This window comes from Dromiciops gliroides, chromosome 1 (genome assembly GCF_019393635.1).
Source record: "Dromiciops gliroides isolate mDroGli1 chromosome 1, mDroGli1.pri, whole genome shotgun sequence".
Classification (NCBI taxonomy): Eukaryota; Metazoa; Chordata; class Mammalia; order Microbiotheria; family Microbiotheriidae; genus Dromiciops; species Dromiciops gliroides.
Window position 1 is genome coordinate 399,519,897 of NC_057861.1, and position 20,129 is coordinate 399,540,025.

A 20,129-nucleotide genomic window follows, 5' to 3' on the forward strand; every position below is an offset into this window, starting at 1 on the left:
TATAAATAGTAGTTATTTTGTACAAATATCCTAATAATTGCTTCAATTCTTGTAGTATAATTGGCCCAGGGGATTAAAGGTTGAGACTTTGAAGGCTTCCCAGTAACCTAAGGACATAGAAAAGATCAGCCCTTAAGTCTAGGCCTTAAGAATATTGGTTCTAAGAGTATGCTCTTCCATTTTAGTTTGGCTGAGGTGGTGATGAGTCAGCCAGAGTGAGGTCTTTAAGAGTGAAAAATCCTTTGTAAACTTTGGAAGGAACCTGGGCAAACTGGCTTATCCTGTGGTAAATTGAGGTCCAAACCAGGTCCTGGCACTTCACCAAGGGATTTCTATACAAAGACGAACGGAGCCTTGGGGATACGAGGACAGGAGGGGAAGATGCGTTGGAAGTCAAAAGTAGCAAGAGGTCCATGTGGAAAGTGAGGGCAGAGCCTAGCTGTGCTTTGAAAGAAGAGAAGCTTGAAATGTTTAGAAGAGGCCTGATCTTCCACCCTGAACTTAAATTAATGCCAAATCATCCCAGTTGGCTACATTTTGTTTGCATTTTTGTATAACTCTGCATTTCCTATTTGGGGGCTGCCACACAGAAGACCTTTTACTGTCCCAATGTTTCCCCAAGGGTAGGATTCTGTGAGAACCGTGGATTGTATGACAGGCTACCCTCTGTGATTTCCTCACCAGATATCTTCATTGGTTCCAAAATATCTGAAAATTTCTGCATCCTTTGAGACCGCTCCTCAGTTCTTCCAGATGCTCTTAAAAATGATGATGACGACGATGATGACAACAACAGCAACAACAGCAACAACAAGAAGGCAAGGTTGGAAACTGTAGCCAGGAACCTGGCCTTTTAAGATTTCTTCTAGCCTCTGATAGCAGTCAGTGAGATATGTCAGAGCTAAGTATAAGAAAAATTTGAGAAGCAGGTGAACTTTGTACTCCAGGCCTTCCATTTTAGTGTTCTCTGGTATCAAAACTTTCCTGGGGAAAAGGGATGATAAAGCTATCCTAGTAAGCTGCAAATATCCAACACAATGTGTGGCCATTTCTCAGAGGCGATTAGGTTCATTTTAGCTAGGGACAAAGCAAAAAGACAAAGGAATGAATTTATAATTGTAGAATTTGGGGGATTGGCTAGATCAGTGGGGAGATATTTTTTCAGGGCTGGAAAACTTATCAGATATCCTGAAAATATAATACATTCATAATTATCTCTTCTAAGATTGACCCATTGCATGAGTATGGCTCTAAATATTTCCAAGGAAAACTGAGGTGAGGGGGAGCAGAACACACCCTCCCCTGCTCCTAGTAGATTGAAAGATGATCTAGATAGATTTTCCACTACCCCCAAAAGATTCACAACTCCACTATAACTTTCCTGCCTACATAATACAAGATAATGACTAGTATTTGTATAGAACTTTAAGCTACACAAAGTTCTTTGCAATTGTTATCTCATTTGATTCTCACAACTACCCCAGGAAGTAGGTATTCTTATTATTCCCTCCAGCAGACCCCTGGTTCTAAGGTCGTTTCATGCTGCAAATCATTTAGGAAATCATTCCAAAGCTCTGGGTCTCAGAGATCATCCACAAAATCAAGGGATTAGATGTGATGGATGCGATAGTTTCTAAGATCCTTTCCACTTGTTAAGAATTGATAATTCTCTCTTAATGATAGAGCAAAATAAAATGAGAATGATAAAATAACTGAACAGGAGCCTGTAAACTCCCAGATTGTTTTGATCTGTGATTTCTTCAGCTTGAGCACTCCCCCGCACAGAGGCAGTTTGTAATTATAATTTAGCTGATGGCCTTTGAGAATTGCAGTGGCCAAAAATAAATCCCCATGTGGTCAACTCAATGATGATCTACTCTGAACTTAGCTAGGTGAACCTTCACACAGTAGAGACAGTAGTTCTTTGGGCCCATACAGCAGGCTTTTTTTTAGCTCAATGGCACCTCTACTGGCTCACCTTCAGCAGCTCATAATCATCTCCATAGGATCATGGATAGAACTATGGAGGAAACTCTTAAATTAGTCAACTAAATCCAAAGGAAACACCGAGAGTTGAGTGAGAGTAGAGTCAGGTGAAAAAACACATATTAAGATCTTAGTATATCTAGAGAGAAAAAAAGCAAACTCTGTTGTAAGCAGTCTTTTGTATCTTTCCAAGTTTGTTGCAAGAGGTCTTTTGTATTTTCTGAGGAACAGACTTATTGTTTTTAAAAAATTTTTCCCTTCATTTCAAAGCTTGGAAAATGCCTTTTGAACCCTGTGCAAAACAGGAATTCTTGAAAGTGGGGAAAATGTTGTGTAAATCAAATGTTGTTATGATTGATTCAGAGCAAGTTGAGAAGGCTATTTGGCACTATGGGAATAAAGATTCTAAGTTAGTGGACTCATAGCCTGCCCTCCAAGAATATAATTTTTAAGAAGTGCAGGCTTTTCCTTCAGAGTAAAAGAAACACAAAATCATGGGAATAACAGAATGCTGGACTTGGAAGGGACCACAGGGATCAACTAGTCGCTCCCCTCCCTAGTCCTTTCCTTACCCTCTTCTCCTCCATTTGACAGTTGAGAAAACTAAATTCCCATAAGTTTAATGACTTGTTTGAGTTCATATATTGAGTCAATGGTGGAGCTGGAAGAGAAAAATCTTGACTTCTAGCCCATTGCTTGTGATCATTGTATCTTATTAGTCTATGGCTTATGTGTAGGAGTCTCAGCAGGAGAAAAGGAGGATAGGGAGGGACCTGAGAGGACATCTAGTCTAAACCCTTCATTTGGCAGGTGGAGAAAAAGACTCAAAGTGAAGTGACTTATATAAGGCTACATAGGTACTAAGGGACAGAGCTAGAATTTTTAATCAGCTCCTTATCAATTGAGTCCAGCACTTTGCACATTGCTTTACCTTCTCTATCTCTCTCTCTCTCTCTCTCTCTCTCTCTCTCTCTCTCTCTCTCTCTCTCTCTGTCTCTCTCTCTCTCTCTCTGTCTCTCTCTCTCTGTCTCTCTCTCTCTGTCTCTCTCTGTCTCTCTCTGTCTCTCTCTGTCTCTCTCTCTCTGTCTCTCTCTGTCTCTCTCTCTCTCTGTCTCTCTCTCTCTCTCTGTCTCTCTCTCTCTGTCTGTCTGTCTCTCTCCCTCCCTCCCTCCTTCCCCTCTCTCTTTCTCTCTCCTCTCTCTCTCCTCTTCCTCAGTCTCTCTGAACATCACTTTGTCACTGTGTTTGTCTCTGTCTGTCTTTCTGTCTCTGTTTCTCCTCTCTGTCTCTGCCTTTTGCTCCATCACTCTGCGTCTGTCTCTGTGTATGTCTATCTCCTCCCCCATCCCAAACTCTGTCTGTCCCTCTTCTTTGTATATCCAACATCTCATATAATTCCCTGCACTTATTTGGAACTTAAAAGATTTGCTGACTGATAGACTGGATAGATGGATGAAATATCTTGATGGAAATAGCCCCACCTGGACTCAGAGGCGGGATGTAGGAGTTGTGGCTGGTGCTGAGAGTTGAGAATAAACATGCATCTCTTTTCACTCTTGTCTTTTTTTTCCTCGCCCCTTCTAGAAGATGTGTAAATTAAAGTTTATTGGTTTCCTTTTTTCAGATGCAGCCCAAATTGATGGCAGACTCAGAGGGTTGTAGTTGAAAAGGCGGTCAGGACTCTGTTCTGTATAATAACATTCCTAATTATAGGAACTGAAAATGTCAATCACCATGGATGAATATTAAATCCCAGATTATAGAGTTGGGTTTTTTTCTGACTGCAGCATTCATTCCTCTTCCCCTGCCCTCCTTGTCTAGGGTCTGCTCTTGTTAGAAAGGTGGCAGATTATTGAATAGCCTTCCTTCCCAGGTTCATGGTATGACTCATCCCATCATGTGAGTAGATTTTGAATAAGAGGACTTGGATTCAATCCTGGTTAGTCTATGTACTCCCTGTATGACCTTGGGCAAATCATTAAGCTTCTCTGGGCCCATTTCTTAGTCTGGGATAGGCAGACTAGATGACTTTTAGAATGTATTCCAGTTCCAAATTTCAACTGTATATGTTTACATATTGTATTGTGAAAATGTAGCCAGTAGCTCCTCAATGTGTGTGTGTGTGTGTGTGTGTGTGTGTGTGTGTGTGAACACCAATGTAAGTGGGATATGTGTCGGTAAATGTTTTATAACTTGCTAGGGGAGGGGATGTACACACAATATACTTTTTTTTGGTGGGATGGCAGGGCAATGAGGGTTAAGTGACTTGCCCAAGGTCACACAGCTAGTAAGTGTCAAGTGTTTGAGGCCGGATTTGAACTCAGTTGCTCCTGAATCCAGGGCTGGTGCTTTATCTACTGCACCACCTAGCTGCCCCCAACACTTTCTCAAGTTTAGACAATCAACAAAATAATAAATCAAGCCCTGGGTTTTAGCATTTGCCTATTTCCCAGTTGTAAATTACTCATGCTGAAAATTTAACCACTGGTTCTTTCGAGCTGGTGTGAGTCAGTTCCTGCACTCCACTGAGGGCTCTATGTAGCTTCATCTCCTTCCCTTCCCTCAAACTCAAAGGGACTGAGGGAGCTTTACTGTGCAAGGTTCTGGGGTGGAAGAAGCCTGTGACTGAGGAAGTGTGTTCCGTTCTTCTCTTTAGTGATTTTTTCCCAGCCACCAACTGAGATGGTTTTTCTCTTACCCTCCATTTCTTCAATGAAATGGTCAGGGAGGAACTACTCCAGCCCCTCCCCCCAACCAGTCCCTCATTCCAACCCCCATCCCCATCCCTTTACAATACAGAGGCATAATGGACACAGGGAGTGGAGAAATAAGCCAGGCGCTTATGTGGAGATACTGTAACTGAGAACCATCTTGGAGAGAAAGGGGCTGCAGAGTTTCCTGGAGATCAGCAGGAGAACCCGTCACTCCGAGCACAGACTTAGCTCTTCTCAGCCCCAGGACTATCCAGGACTACTCTTTGTTGCTTTTGTTGTTCATCCTTACTTCGCAAAGTGGACCAATGACAATATGAAGGTGATGCACATGATGACTTGCACATGAATTGGCTGAACCCATGCTTTTAAATTTTTTTTAATTCATTTAATTTTTAATTTATAGAATAAAACAAGCATTCCCATAACATAGTATAATCAAAAAGGGAGGAGCTAGTTGGCACAGTGGATAAAGCACCGGCCCTGGAGTCAGGAGGACTTGAGTTCAAATCTCACCTCAGATACTTACTGGATGTATAATCCTGGGCAAGTCACTTAACCCCAACTGCCTTAAAAAAAAACAAAAAAAAACCTGGGTCCATCTCCAATCATCCTGCTATAAATCTTGCCACTGGACATAGATGGCTCTGGAGGAGAGAGCAAGGCTGGTGACCTTGCATAGCCTTCCCTCAGTTAAATACAGTTCACTGCAAGTCATGGCATCATCCTGATGTCAGGATCCTCTTCAAGAACAAAAGACAAACAACAACAATAATCAAAAAGATGGTTGCCAAAAACAAACAAAACAAACAAACAAAAAAAGATGGTTACACGTGAAACTGGCAATCTATTATGTACAACTTGCTATTCCTTTTAAATATATAATAAAGTTAATATGTAAATTTCTTTTTTCTCTTTTTGCTTCCCTCTCTTCTCCCACCCCACCTTAGAGATGGTTACCATTAGACACAAAAATGCACATATGTATACATATATATGTAAAATCATTCTGTGCATATTTCTATTGATCAGTTCTTTCTCTGGATGCAGATAATGTCTTTCTTCACATGTCCTTTGTACTTAATTTGGGTATTTATAATAATCAAAATGACTTATTTTGCTCAAAGTTGTTCTTAAAACATGCTTTTAACTGCCAAAGGGTGAGTGTGGAGGAACTAAAGGCAAGGGAAAGGAATAAGAGTTTATATGGTACCTATTTGTGCCAGGCACAAATATCTCATTTGATCCTGGGAGGGAGATGCTATTATTATGTTGTTATTATTATCCCCATTTTACAGTTGAGAAAACTGAGGCAAACAGGTTAAATGACTTGTCCAGGGTCATACTGCAAGTTAGTGAATATATTTGAACTCAGGATTCCCAGACTCCAGACCCAGGGCGCTTTCCACTGACATCAGCTGCTTCAAATTAAAGTCCCAAACTACTAGGAGGTGGAAGGGGAAAGACACGGTATTCATCCAGAAATGTGACAGCTAATTGTTCTTGTTACTTTAACATTAATTTCCATCACAATGAAATGTTTACCCTTTTGGTGCTCCTCTTTGCCTAGGTTTGTTAATATGTTTGAGCAACTGAAAATTTGGCCTAAGTTAATATCAAGTTTTCAGTTTTAAGATTGGATGGGGCAAATGAGCCAAAAGGAGTGAATTTCCATGTAAAGGCCTTGTGACTGGAACCATAATCCATGTGGTTTCACATTGGAGGGGAAGACAGAGGGTGTAGAGTAGAGACCACTGGTTCATAGAAATGGAAATGGGCCTCATTGCAGGGGTTCTTAACCTGAGGTCTGTAAGTTTTAAAATACATAGACTTATTTGTTCATATTTTAATATTGTTTCCTTTGTAAGCCTGTAGATTTTTTTTATTCATTTACAAAAGCTTTATTCTGAGGGGTCCATAGGCTTCATCAGACTGGCAAAGGTTCCTATGACACATGCAGAGATGCCAAACCCTTGATTTAATGCAAGCCCTCCATTTTACAGATAAGAAAATGAGTCCTGATGGAGCTGACTTGGAGCCAATTGGATCATAACTAGTTAGTGGCTGAACTGGAATAAGCATGGTTGTATCCTGACGTGGAGCCCAGTGACCTTTCCACTCTACCACAACCTCTGTAATTATTCTTTAATTCATGTTTCATATGCATTTGTTTTGTCTCTCCACTGTAATTATAGGAGCTTGGGGGGGCAGTGCCTTTGCCTTCTAATTTAACAAAATCTGCTCTCATTCTCATATCATACAGTAATAATAGATCACATTCATATAGAACTTTACATTTTATAAATACTTTCATCACAAGAAATCCAGTGAGGTCAGTGATATACACATTATTATCTTCATTTGAAAGATAAGACAATTAAGACTCAAAAAAGAAGCTGCCTAGCCACACTCACATAATTGGTAGTCATCAGAGTTGGGATTCAAACCCAGGACTCCAGAGTCCAAATTTAGAGTTCTTTTCACTATTCCATAACGTCTTTCTGTCATGTTATACTTTGGTTGGTTGGGTTTTGTCTTTCATTTTCAAAGACGACCAACATGGCATCACTATGTTGAGGTCAAGGCACAGTGTGTCCAACTGTGGCTCATCAGACCAATACAAGCTCAGAAGGATCTATCACAAGTTAGGCACAAATAGTCCATAAGACCATTTGGAGTGGAAATGTCTCTAAATTTGTGCATCTCAGGTTTCTTTTGAGCTACTGCAAGTCTAATTTGCCCATGCCTTCTTTGATACAGGTACACTATTCTGGAAGGTCCCTTGCCATTGTCTCCTTATCACTATTTCAAAGTTCTTCAGGGAAAATTATACCCATGTGAGTTACAAAGGAATGAATGAATGAATAAATAAATGAGTGAATAAATGAGGTTGAAATAAGTTTTGTTTGTATTTTCTTATTGGTAAATGGCAAAAAAAATGTGGACCAGAGAACTCTAATCTTGATGTAGAAGAAAGAGAGCTGAATTTGGAGTTAGAAGACCTGATTTTGAACCCTGACACTGCCATTTATTTGTGTGACTTTGGACAAGTCATTTCTACTCTATGGGCCTCAGTTTTCTCACCTATAAACCTGAGAAGGTTGGACTAAAACTTAGAATTTCAGAGCTGGGAAGCTCCACAGAATAGAGACTATTAGGGTCAGATTGAACTCTCAAAACAGAACATAAAATGTTGATTTTAAATACATTTTTAAGCACAAAACTACAATAATGAAAACAATCAAGACTGCTAATTAGTGAACATCTTCCCTGCTTGTTGGTCAGTGAATGATTGTAAACATACAAAAAAGGGCAGCTAGGTGGTGCAGTGGATAAGGCACTGTCCCTGGATTCAGGAGGACCTGAGTTCAAATCTAGCCTCAGACACTTGACACTTACTAGCTGTGTGACCCTGGGCAAGTCATTTAACCCTAATTGCCCTGCAAAAACAACAACAACAACAACAACAAAAGCATCCCCTCCTATTCCCTCCCTCCAATATGAGTGTTTATTAAATAAAACCTTCCACTCAAGAAATTGAATGTTAGGTCCTATTCACATTAAATACATCCAATTAAATGGAATTTACCTTGTCTAGTGGGAGGCAAATTATTAAATTTATAAGACTGGAAGAATTAAGGACTTGGCATTAATCATTTTATGGACCAGTAAAAATGTGCTCTTAAAGTGTTTGGAAAATATTGGATCAGAATCTGATCTCTAGATGGTTGGTCTTTAAGGTCCTTTCCAGCTCTGACAATTACACCTTCTAAATGGGCCCTTTCTCACTGGAGGTCTTCAAACAGAGGACTAGTGGTTATGGGATAGACAGGATACTTGTTCAAGTAAGGTTCAAATTTAATTATCTAGGAATTCCCTCCTAGCTCTGAGATTCTAGGGCTAGTTGGTCTCTAAGGACCCTTACAGCACTAAATGCTACACTCCTATGAATCTAAGTCGATTTCTTCTTATCCAAGGCTTTCCTTTAATTATCTGAGGACAATTTTCATGTCTCCCCTTAGTTTTTCCCTTCTCCAAGTAAGACATCACAATTTTTCCAATTATTTCAAATATAGTATGGTTTCCAAACCATTCACTACCCTAACCACCCTCCTTTGGATTGATTGTAAATTGTAAAATCTCCTCTTAATATATGTCATGAAGAACTAAACACAGTGTTCCAGATCCAACCAGTCCAGAGTCCAGTGGCAGAGTTATACGCTGAAATGAGGTCACTATTCCTTATTCATGCAGGCCTAACATTTTCCTAGCTTTCTTAACAACTATATAAGGACACAAGCTTATATTGATGTTGTGACCAGCAACTTTCATGTAAATTGCTGTCAGGACAGGTATCTTGGGTTTGAAGGTATTTTTTGCCTGATTTTAGGTCTTGATGTTTATTCCTGTTAAATTTTGTCCTTTTGGTTTTAAGTCAATCAACTTGCATGCTGAGACCATTTGAATATATACAGGAGAGCTTTATACCAGTGGTTCTTTTTTTTTTTTTTGTGCGGCAATTGGGGTTAAGTGACTTGCCCAGGGTCACACAGCTAGTAAGTGTTAAGTGTCTGAGGCGGGATTTGAACCCAGGAACTCCTGACTCCAGGGCCGCTGCTCTATCCACTGTGCCACCTAGCTGCCCCCATACCAGTGGTTCTTAAAGTGTGGTCTGGGGACCTCAAGAGATCCATGAGGTCAAAACTATTTATTCAACAATTATAAGATGTTTTAATTTCCAATACAGTAAATTTCAATAGATATAACTCACATAAATGAAAGCTCTTTGAGGAGTCCTCCATAATTTTCAAGAGTATAAAAGGATCCTGAAACTAAGAAATTTGAGAACTGGTGTTCTAAACCAGTGAAATCACAGGTCTGGTCCCTATTGCTATATATTGTATTAGTTATCCCTCACAGATATTTGTTCATTACTAATTTCATAATTGTGCTTTTCCCTTATTTGTTTAGGTCATTAATAAAAAAAAAAAACATTGGCCTAGACAGAGACAAGGGCATGGTCTTAGGAAATTCCACTAAAGGCTTCCCTCCAGGATAACTGAGCTATAAATGCACATAATTTGAGTATATCTGTGTTCAAGTATTTATGACTACATCAAATAGTTCTTTCATTCAACCTACATTTTTCCCATCTTGGCCACAAGGAAATTTATATTACATTTAACTCAAGAAACACAATGTCTACAGCACCCATCTGATCTATAAATCTAATAATCTCACCAAAAATGAAATTATAATAGTTTGGCATTACTTGTTCTTAGCAAACTTATGTTGACTCCTAGTGATCACTGAATTCTTTTCTAAAACATAATAAACTATCTTTAATATTATTTTCAATACATTTTTTATGGGCATTGATGTCAAGTTCCCTAGTCAATACTTTCTACAATCTTTTTTTTTTTTAAAATCTATATAGAACTTCCCCATTTCCAGTTTTCTGACACTTCTTCCTAGCTACATGATTTCTCAAAGGGTACAATCAGAAATTTTGAGATCATATCTGTATATTCCTTGTCTATGTTCACTCAGTAAATTCAAAATGTAGCCTATATTAGAATCTAGAGCATCTTGATTCCTGCTCTAAACTTAACTTCTTAAGAATGCTCGCTCTCTCTCTCTCTCTTTCTCTCTCTCTCTCTCTCTCATTAGAAATCTAGCAACTGTGGGGCGGCTAGGTGGCACAGTGGATAAAGCACCAGCCATGGATTCAGGAGTTCCTGAGTTCAAATCCAGCCTCAGACACTTGACATTTACTAGCTGTGTGACCTTGGGCAAGTCACTTAACCCCCAGTGCCCTGCAAAAAACCAAAAAACAAACAAACAAAAAGAAACCTAGCAACTGTATGACCTTGAATAATACACTTACTCAGCCTTCATGACACTCCATTTTTTTTTCTTTTTTCTTTTTTTTTGATGAGGGAGTTGGGGTTAAGTGACTTTCAGCTAGTAAGTGTCAAGTATCTGAAGCCAAATTTGAACTCAGGTCCTCCCAACTCCAGGGCCTGTGCTCTATCCACTGTGCCACCTAGATGCCCCAGACACTCCATTTCTTTAGCTTTCAGAGAGAAATTAAAATCATCCCCTTTGCACAATGTGACTTTAAAACAATCATGTCAGCTTCACTCTATAGACTTGCCTTGCCTTCATTCAATAAGTAGCCAAAGATATTTCATTTACTGATCTTACATTTAAGATTCAGACTTAAGAAAACCAATAATATATATTCCATGTCCAAAGTAAGTATTTAGAACATATATTCAGATACAACATTACTTCTAACAAATTATAAATACCATAGAAATAGGTATCCTTCTCCTGCCCTCTCTCGCTTCCTTAAAGTCCAAGCTAAAATCTCATTCTCTCCAAGATGTTTTTCCTTATCCACCTTAATGCTAGTCCCTTTCCTTTGTTGATTTAAGGAGATGTCCCAGAGCAGCTGACTATTGAACTTCCCCTGAATCACATCAACCACAAAACTCACACCTCCTCCATACCTCCTGCCCCTGAGGCCCCTCCCTCCCTCCAGAGAGAATGAAAGATGGACATTGGAGAGCTCCTTTCAGATTTTCCATTTAAGGAGGGTTCCCAAGGTAGCCACCTCATCATTCCCAATAGGACTTCAACCTACTATCCCCCACTGGGTGCCCTCTACCCCTTTCTATCTTCTTTTTGTGTTTTCTTTCCCCCTTAGATTTTGAGATCCTTAAGGGCAGGGAATGTCTTTTGCCTTTCTTTGTATCCTCAGCATTTAGCACATGCCTGATAAACTATCAGTTCATTGACTATCTCCAATCTATTATATATAGCTATATTTCTTTTGTTTAAATGTATAGTTATTTTGCATGTTGTCTCCCCTGTTAGACTGTGAGCTCCTTGAGAGCAGGGATTGCCTTTCATTTGTTTTTATTCCCAGTATTTAGCACAGTGCCTGACACATAACAGAAGTTTAATAAATGCTTATTGATTGACCAATTAACTCACTTCTCAGGTGGGAAAAGTGAAACTCATAGAGATCATCAAAATTAATTGCTAGTTAGCCAAATTATCTCAGTCTTCCTCCAATCCTCTAAATTAAATAGCACACAGAGTGGAAAACTGAAATGGTGATGGTTCTTGAGGTCTTACTATGCAAAGGTAAATAGTATGTGGGGATGTCTAGCCTGGAGAAAAAAGGTATTTGAGAAATTATATTGTAGAAGGGGAGCTAGGTTTATTCTGTTGTCCTCAGAGAGAAGAACTGGGTTGATGGGTGGAAGCTGAAAAGAGATAAGTTCAGGCCTCATGTAAAGAAAAAGCTCTGAAGACTTATAGTTATCCAAAAATAGACTAGATTATTTGAGAGGCACCTTGCTCCTCAATCTCTAGAAATCTTTTTGCAGTGGCTAGAGGAATACTTTGCTGGATACATTGTAGAGGTCATTACTACTTGGATTCTGGGGTCCATTTCAACTCTGAGGATCTGTGCCTGAGACAAAGGACCAAGGGAAAGACAGATGGAGACACAGACACAGACACAGACACAGACACAGACACACACAGACACACACACACACACACACAGACAGAGACAGAGAGAGACAGAGAGACAGAGAGAAACAGAGACAGAGACTGCAGTTTGGGGCATTAATTCCTACTGTGCCCTTAAGTAGATCACTGATCTACAGTCAGCAAAGTAAAAACTTACTGAAAATACCCATCCTTGAGCAGCACAGTAAAAATTACAGTGATCCAAAATATTTTTAAAAATATATTATTGTTGTTTTTACAGAGGGAGGAACTCAAGGACATAAGAGTTAAGCATCTTGAGCTGGGTCAGATGTTAGCTTCCAGAACCTCATCCAGTACATTGATCAAACCACTAGACCACACTTTCAACCAGATAGATTTAAAACTTGGACTCACCTTAAAATAAATTGAACCCACAGATGAGTATGCCAAATTTTAAGTCTTTCTGCTGAGAAGTTGAAATACAGTGTTCAACTGTAAATTTACCCAGCAAAAATAAAAAAAAAAAACCCTGCATTGATGGATTTGTGCTGCTTTCCCTAATAAGAAACCTTTTGGATTTTTGCCTACATCTAAGTGCACTCAGAAATGTTAGGACAAACTGTATTGTGTTTGTCCATTATTCTGCTTGGGGGTTTAAGTGAATGGCAATAAGAAATGATGATAATTGCTTCCTAATGTAAGTGGGCATCTGTCTATATACAGAACCTAGACAAAGCCATAAATCTTTTAAGTTTTTCTATAGCATCATTGTGTAAGATCCCAGTGCTTTTTGGGAAACATCATACATTAATATTTTACTTGTTACATGACTCCTTACCCTGGCTCTAGCTTTTACAGTCTTCTCCAGAAACATTGAACCTACTGTTCACAACTCCTCACCTCACCCTCTCCCCCAACTTTTTAAAAAGCTTAAAAACAGCAATTAAACAATGTGTTGAAATCCTCAATTTCTTGTTATATGAGGACCTTCTCTTTGGATAACAAACCTCCAGGACCTCCTGCTCCTGGAAAAAGCTGTCTATTCCAATCATCATCTCTACACAGAGACAGCCTATGAGAACAGCTCTCTAGAAAGAAGGGTCCCAAGTGTGTCCTCATCTTAAGGGAAGAACAAGTTTTCTAGTACAACCATTTTCCTTTTCTTTTAGGAATGAAACTAGCCACAAGACTAAGGGCTATTGTAAAACCAGTGAAAATGTTTGTTGTTGATTTTGATCAGTACTACTCAAAAAACTGCTTCAATTTACCCATGCTCCTGGAGTACAAGGAATGTTTTTTGGGTTTAGTTCTAGAGGGCAAGTGGGACAATGGCATTCATCTGAGGGAACACATGACATTTGTTATCTTTGAGATAGAGTTAATTTGGCAAGTCATAACCCCAAAGGCTGATCAGTATTTTCCCAACAATTTGAGTAGCGGCCATGAAGGTGATTGCTTTGCCTCAGAATATGGAACCAGATGATTAGGGACTTCTCAATATGTGGCTTTGGTCTCCTGTCCACAATTTTTTTTGAGGGGGGGAGCAGGGCAATGAGGGTTAAGTGACTTGACCAGGGTCACACAGCTATTTAGTATCAAGTGTCTGAGGCCAGATTTCAACTCAGGTCCTTTTGAATCCAGAGCCGGTGCTTTAACCACTGCACCACCTGGCTGCCCCCTCCTGTCTGCAATTGAATATGCTATTCTTATAAAAATCAACTTCCATTAAAATTAATGTAGGAATGGCTTAAATTTATATAGAGAATTTAAGGAAAAATTTGGGACAAGGCAAATAGCAACACATAGGCCCAAATTAGTGCCTTTTCTTTAACCCATATTTGTTATCAATCTCTACTTAACTACATTTTGGCTTTGCGCTCTACTTTAGAAAAAAAATTAATAATCTTAAAGTGTTTGCTGTGTGGACCTGGACAAGTCACTTAACCCTCATTGCCCCACAAAAAAAATAATAATCTTAAAGTGTTTATCCTCTCTTGACCTGCCTGTAGCTTCCAGTATCTAAAACTAGCAGCTTTTATTAGCACTCCCATGGGTTTTGTCTACTTAATAAAGTTTAATTGGTATCCTCCATCTGCTAACTGATATTCTTCCTTCATAAATATCTCCTGACTTACAAGCACAATTTATACTCTTATACATGATATGATATAAGATATAGTATATAATATAGTTTTATATAGGCATATATGTGTATATACACTTATATGTCTACATATAGGTAGACATATATGTACATTCACACACACATACATTTATACATCGACATGCATACAAACATACACACACATATATAGACAATGGTATTTGGCTGAAGTGATCCTAGGGGTTAGGCTTGGGATTGCAGTCTAATGGATTTGAGGAGACTAACTAGGGTTCAGAAATGACAGTGGATTATTGCAGAAGTGCCAAGCCTATATGGCCAATGACCAGACTGACTTGATGCTCTAGGGATAATGGATGAAGATGTTCCAAATGTCATCAGATGGCTCTGACTAGGTCATTGTATATAATAAAGTATCTCTATGTAACTCCAACATGCAATGTTATCTATTATATAGCTAGCCTAGACAATAGAGGGCTGGTCTCTGCCTCAGAGGTTTTGTCCTGGTTTCTAGTCCCAACTCCGGCACATGTACATGTGATGTAACACTGGGAAAATAAGTCGTTTATCTCTCTTTGCAGTGCCCAGGCAATGCTTTCAGACAATAATTCATAGGGCATTTGCCAACCTGCATTGTTAGAGGGAGTTTTCTTCACCAAGAGCTCCCTATACCAATGAAATAACAAATCTAGACAAAAAACAAAATTTATTATATCTGACCTTTGTTCTTGGTCCACTTCATACAATTTTCTTAGGTGACTCTTTTCATTACACATGACCATGTAAGCTAAGTGTTTGCTATACTATATATAGTTCTAATATATATCCTAGATACTACCTTAATGTGTCCTATTTATCGGGGCAGGAGAAGTAATGTTCATATAATTCTCCTATATGAAAATTAATGGATTTTTTGATGGGTAGCTACAAACACTATAGAACCTGAATACCTTGCATGATTTACAGGGACTGTGCCTTTTTTCGTAGAGAGAATAAAAATAAGACCTTTGTATGCCTGGAGGTACAGTTAAAGGATTGGGGTGGGGGAAGGTGCCCAGAATTTGGGCATGATGGAGAGAGAAGTCCAGAGCACTACATCCTGATAAGAAGTTAAGAGATAGGGGCAGCTAGGTGGCGCAGTGGATAGAGCACCAGCCCTGGAGTCAGGAGTACCTGAGTTCAAATCTGGCCTCAGATACTTAACACTTACTTGCTGTGTGACCCTGGGCAAGTCACTTAATCCCAATTGCCTCACTAAAAAAAAAAAAAAAAAAGAAGAAGAAGAAGAAGTTAAGAGATATCTGATATAGGTGTCCTCATTAAGTGGAAGTTCTGGGAGGAACTTTCTATCCTCCAATCAGAGGAAGGGGCACATGGTGAAGAGTGTATTTCAGAGATGTGAATTTAGGATTGATCTTCTAGAATAAAGAGACATCTGGGGAAAGATGGAAAAAATTGGAGAAGTTCAGCCTGGTGGGAACTAAGGGTAAGTGATTTATACAAAGTTGTCATCATCATCATCACCATCATTAGTGTTAGGCCATTTGAATTATTTCTGTCTCTCCTCATGACTCCATTTGGGGTTTTCTTGGCAAAGATACTGGAGTGGTTTGCCATTTCCTTCTCCAGCTCATTTTGCAGATGAGGAAACTGAGGTAGAGTTAAGTGACTTGCCCAGGGTCACGCAGCTAGTTTCTGAAGACAGATTTTGACTCAGGTCCTCCTTACTCCAGGGCCAGCATTTTATCCACTGTGCCACCTAGTTGCTTCTGTACAAAGTCATATAGACAGGAATTGATAAAGTTGAGATTTGAATCCAAGTCCTCTGACTCCAAAGCCAATGCTCTCTCCATTGCACTCTTACTTTATGCTCTTTCCATACATGCTATGCAACCCTGGGGAAGTACAGGTATAACTCAGAAATATTGAGTCTTGGTTTTTTGGTTTTTCAGTGCATTTAAAAGTTATGTTTACACTCTACTGTTGTCTATTAAGTATGTGTGATAGTATTATGTCCAAAAAATTTTCTATATATATATATACATATATATATATATATATATAACTTAATTAAAAATACTTTGTTGTTAAAAATGCTGATCATCATCTGAACCTTTGGTGGTGGAGGAGTCTTGCCTCAATATTGATGGCTGCTGACTGATTAGGACAACAGTTGCTGAAGTTTGTGGTGGCTATGGCAATTTCTTAAAGTAAGACCATAATGAAGTTTCCTGGGCACAGCTAGGTGGATCAGTGGATGAGCATCTGCCCTGGAGTCAGAAGGACCTGAGTTCAAATCTGGCCTCAGGCACTTGACACTTACTAGTTGTGTGACCCTGGGCAAGTCACTTAATCTTCATTGTCCCCCCCCCCCAATATAATGAAGTTTGATGGGTCGATTTGTTCTTCCTTTCACTTAAACACTTAGAAACCATTATAGGGTTATTAACTGGAGTAATTTCAATATTGTTGTTTCTCAGGGAATAGAGAGACCTGAGGAGAGAGTGAAAGACGGGAACAGGCAGTCATGAGGTAGTCAGAACACACACAACATTTATTGATTAAGTTTGCTATCTTAGATGGACAAGGCCTGTGGTGCCCTAAAACAATTGCAATAGTTAACATCAAAGATCACTGATCACAGATCACTATAACATTTGAAACACTGTGAGAATTATCAAAATGTGACACAGAGACATGATGTGAGCACATGTTGTTTGGAAAATGGCACCAACAGACTTGCTTGACGCAGGGTTGCCACAAACATTCAATTTGTAAAAAAAAAAAAATTGCAATTTCTACAAAGTCCAATAAAGTGAAATACAATAAAACGTGGCATGCCTGTAAATCACTTACCCTCTCAGCAACTATAATCTGGTGCTTAATGTGGAGTAGAGCTATAAAAAAGAACATCTGGTTCCTGAGAGATATTCTCCTACAAGCCAAGCAGGGAAAGTTATATAGAGAATGTTCCCTCTCTCACTGGCTTAGGAATCTATGGATAATTGTCTCCCTTTGTGAATGGATCAAGAAAAGTGAGCCTGTTATTGATTTATCTTGTTTTTGGTCTTTTTTTTCCTCTTCTGTCCTAAGTAGAGGTAGCTAAAGTGGCATAGTGGATAGAGTACCAGCCCTGGAGTCAGGAGAACCTGAGTTCAAATCTGGCCTCAGTCACTTACTGGCTGTTCACCCCTGGACAAATCACTTAACCTTGTTTGCCTCAGTTCCCTCATTTGTAAAATGAGCTGGAGAAGTGGGGTCACAAAGAATTGGACATTAATAAAAATAATTAAACAACAATCTGTCTTAAGTAAATACTTTTGCTATTTAATTCTGCCTGGTCTACTGGCAAAGAATGCACTGCATGGAACTCAAAATATATTTGAATAATTGGGATTATTCAAATAGCCTGATACCTGGGGTATCAGGAGTTTCCAGATTTGTGAGGGACCCAGTCTGCATTTGATTAGAACAGAATTTAAACACATTTTGGTAGCAGTTTCTTCACTATTCAATAAGAATTCTTACTTTAAAAATATTCCATAGAAAGAGGCAGTGTGCTATGAGGTTTATGTACAGGATGTGGTTTCAGTAAGACCAGAATTCAAATCTCATCTTTGACACTAAGTGTGTGACCATGGACAAGTCAACAAACCTGAGTCAGTCTCTTCATCTGAAAAGTGGAGATAATACATGAGAGGTACCCATAGATGAGGGCTATTGTGAAACTCAAATAAGATAATGTATGTAAAGGTGTTTTGCAAACTTTAAGTACTTTACAGATGTTGGTAATTATTATTCGCAGCTTTGACTTTTACTGGCTGACTATTTTTTTTTTTTTTGGTGAAGCAATTGGAGTTAAGTGACTCGCCCAGGGTCACACAGCTAGTAAGTGTCAAGTGTTTGAGGCTGGATTTGAACTCAGGTCCTCCTGACTCCAGGGCTGGTGCTCTATCCATTGCACCACCTAGCTACCCCTGGCTGACTATTTTTTAATGCTTATATTGATAATCACCCATAATATACAAAGACAGAAAAAGGATTGCATATGAAATTGTGGGTCTATTATGCATAGCTTGTGGTTATTTTTTAAGGCTTGTGAGATTTTAAATCTCACAGGCTACACCAACTTTACATGGTGGCACCAACACTTTCCTTTCTGTCTGTTCCCTTCTGATATTCCTTAGGTTCTCTTCTGTTAATCTGTTATGTGTTTCGTTGACATTTTCCTCTTCTTTTCCACCTTTTAAAAATCACTAAGATTAGCCTCCCCACTGCAATGCCTACCTCCATAACATTTTCCCTTTTAGCAAAAGCCTTCCCTTATAATTTAATTTTTTAAATTAAATTTATCCATTTATTGATTTATCTATCTATTTTTTCATTCATTCATTCATTCATTCATTCATTTATTCATTCATTTATTTGTCTGCTTGTTTATTTATTCATTCATTCATTTATGTATGTATCTATCTATCTATCTATTTACTTATTTATTTTTGCGGGACAATGAGGGTTAAGTTGCCCAGGGTCACATAGCTAGTAAGTGTCTAATGTCTGAGGCCGGATCTGAACTCAGGTCCTCCTGAATCCAGGGGCAGTGCTTTATCCACTGTGCCACCTACCTGCCCCAAAAGCCTTCCCTTATAACAGGTAAGTGTAGTCAAACAAAATAAACTTGTGTTATATTGTTTGTGTGTGAAAATGTATGTAGCTATGTGACTTTAAACAAATACATAATTCTTCTGGGCATCTATAAGAGCAGGATAAGATATCTTCCAAGTTCCCTTCTAACTTTCAGATTGCATGATCCTCTAGATAGAAGATTTTGGATTATGTTCATCCATATTTTCCACAAAGATCCACATGAGTTTATATTTCCTAATCTATATTCAACACTATTAATTGAAGGTCAATGATGTATAGAAAACCATACCAGGCATCATGGATACAAAATAAATAGAAAACAAGACTCCCTGGATGAGCTTAAAATTTAGTTTTTGTTGCTATTCAGTCATTTCATAACGTCCAACATATGACCCTATTTGGGGTGTTCTTGGAGAAATACTGCAGTGGTTTATTATTTCTGGCTCCAGTTCATTTTTACACATGAAAAAACTGAGGCAAACAGGGTTAAGTAACTTGCTCAGGATCACACAGCTAGTAAGTATCTGAGGTCAGATTTGAACTCAGGAAGATGAGTCTTCCTAATCTATCCACTGCTCAACCTTATTTTCTCCACAATTTAGTTAGGGAGACAGACTATATGTATTATGAAAAAAGAGTTAATGCCACTTATTAAATACAAATAACACAAATAATATCACATTTGCATGGCTCCCTATGACACTGAAACAATTTAGGTACATAATTTTATTTCATCCTCAAAACAACTCTGTGAAGCAAATGGTGCAGGATTTATTATCCTTGCTTTAAGGAGGCCAAAATGAAGGCCCAGAGAGTTTAAATGATTTGCCTGGACTCAAATAGCTCACAAGTGGCAGAACTTTAACTCAACCCAGGTCTTCAGATTTTAAATCTGGTGCTTTTATGAGTATTTAGAAGTGTGAGTTGATATGCTATATGAGCAGCATGGACCAAAATCCTATGATAATGTCTCCTCTTTTTATGAAGACTGAAATCCTGATAGAATGTGAGCTCCCTGAGGACAGGGATAATTTCATTTTGGTATCTGCCCAGCACAGCATTTGACACATAATAGGTAATTAATACTGGCTTGAGGATTAGTCAGTTGATTGATTTTGAAAGCAGAGCCAGTGGAATAGGTCCTATTGAGCAGC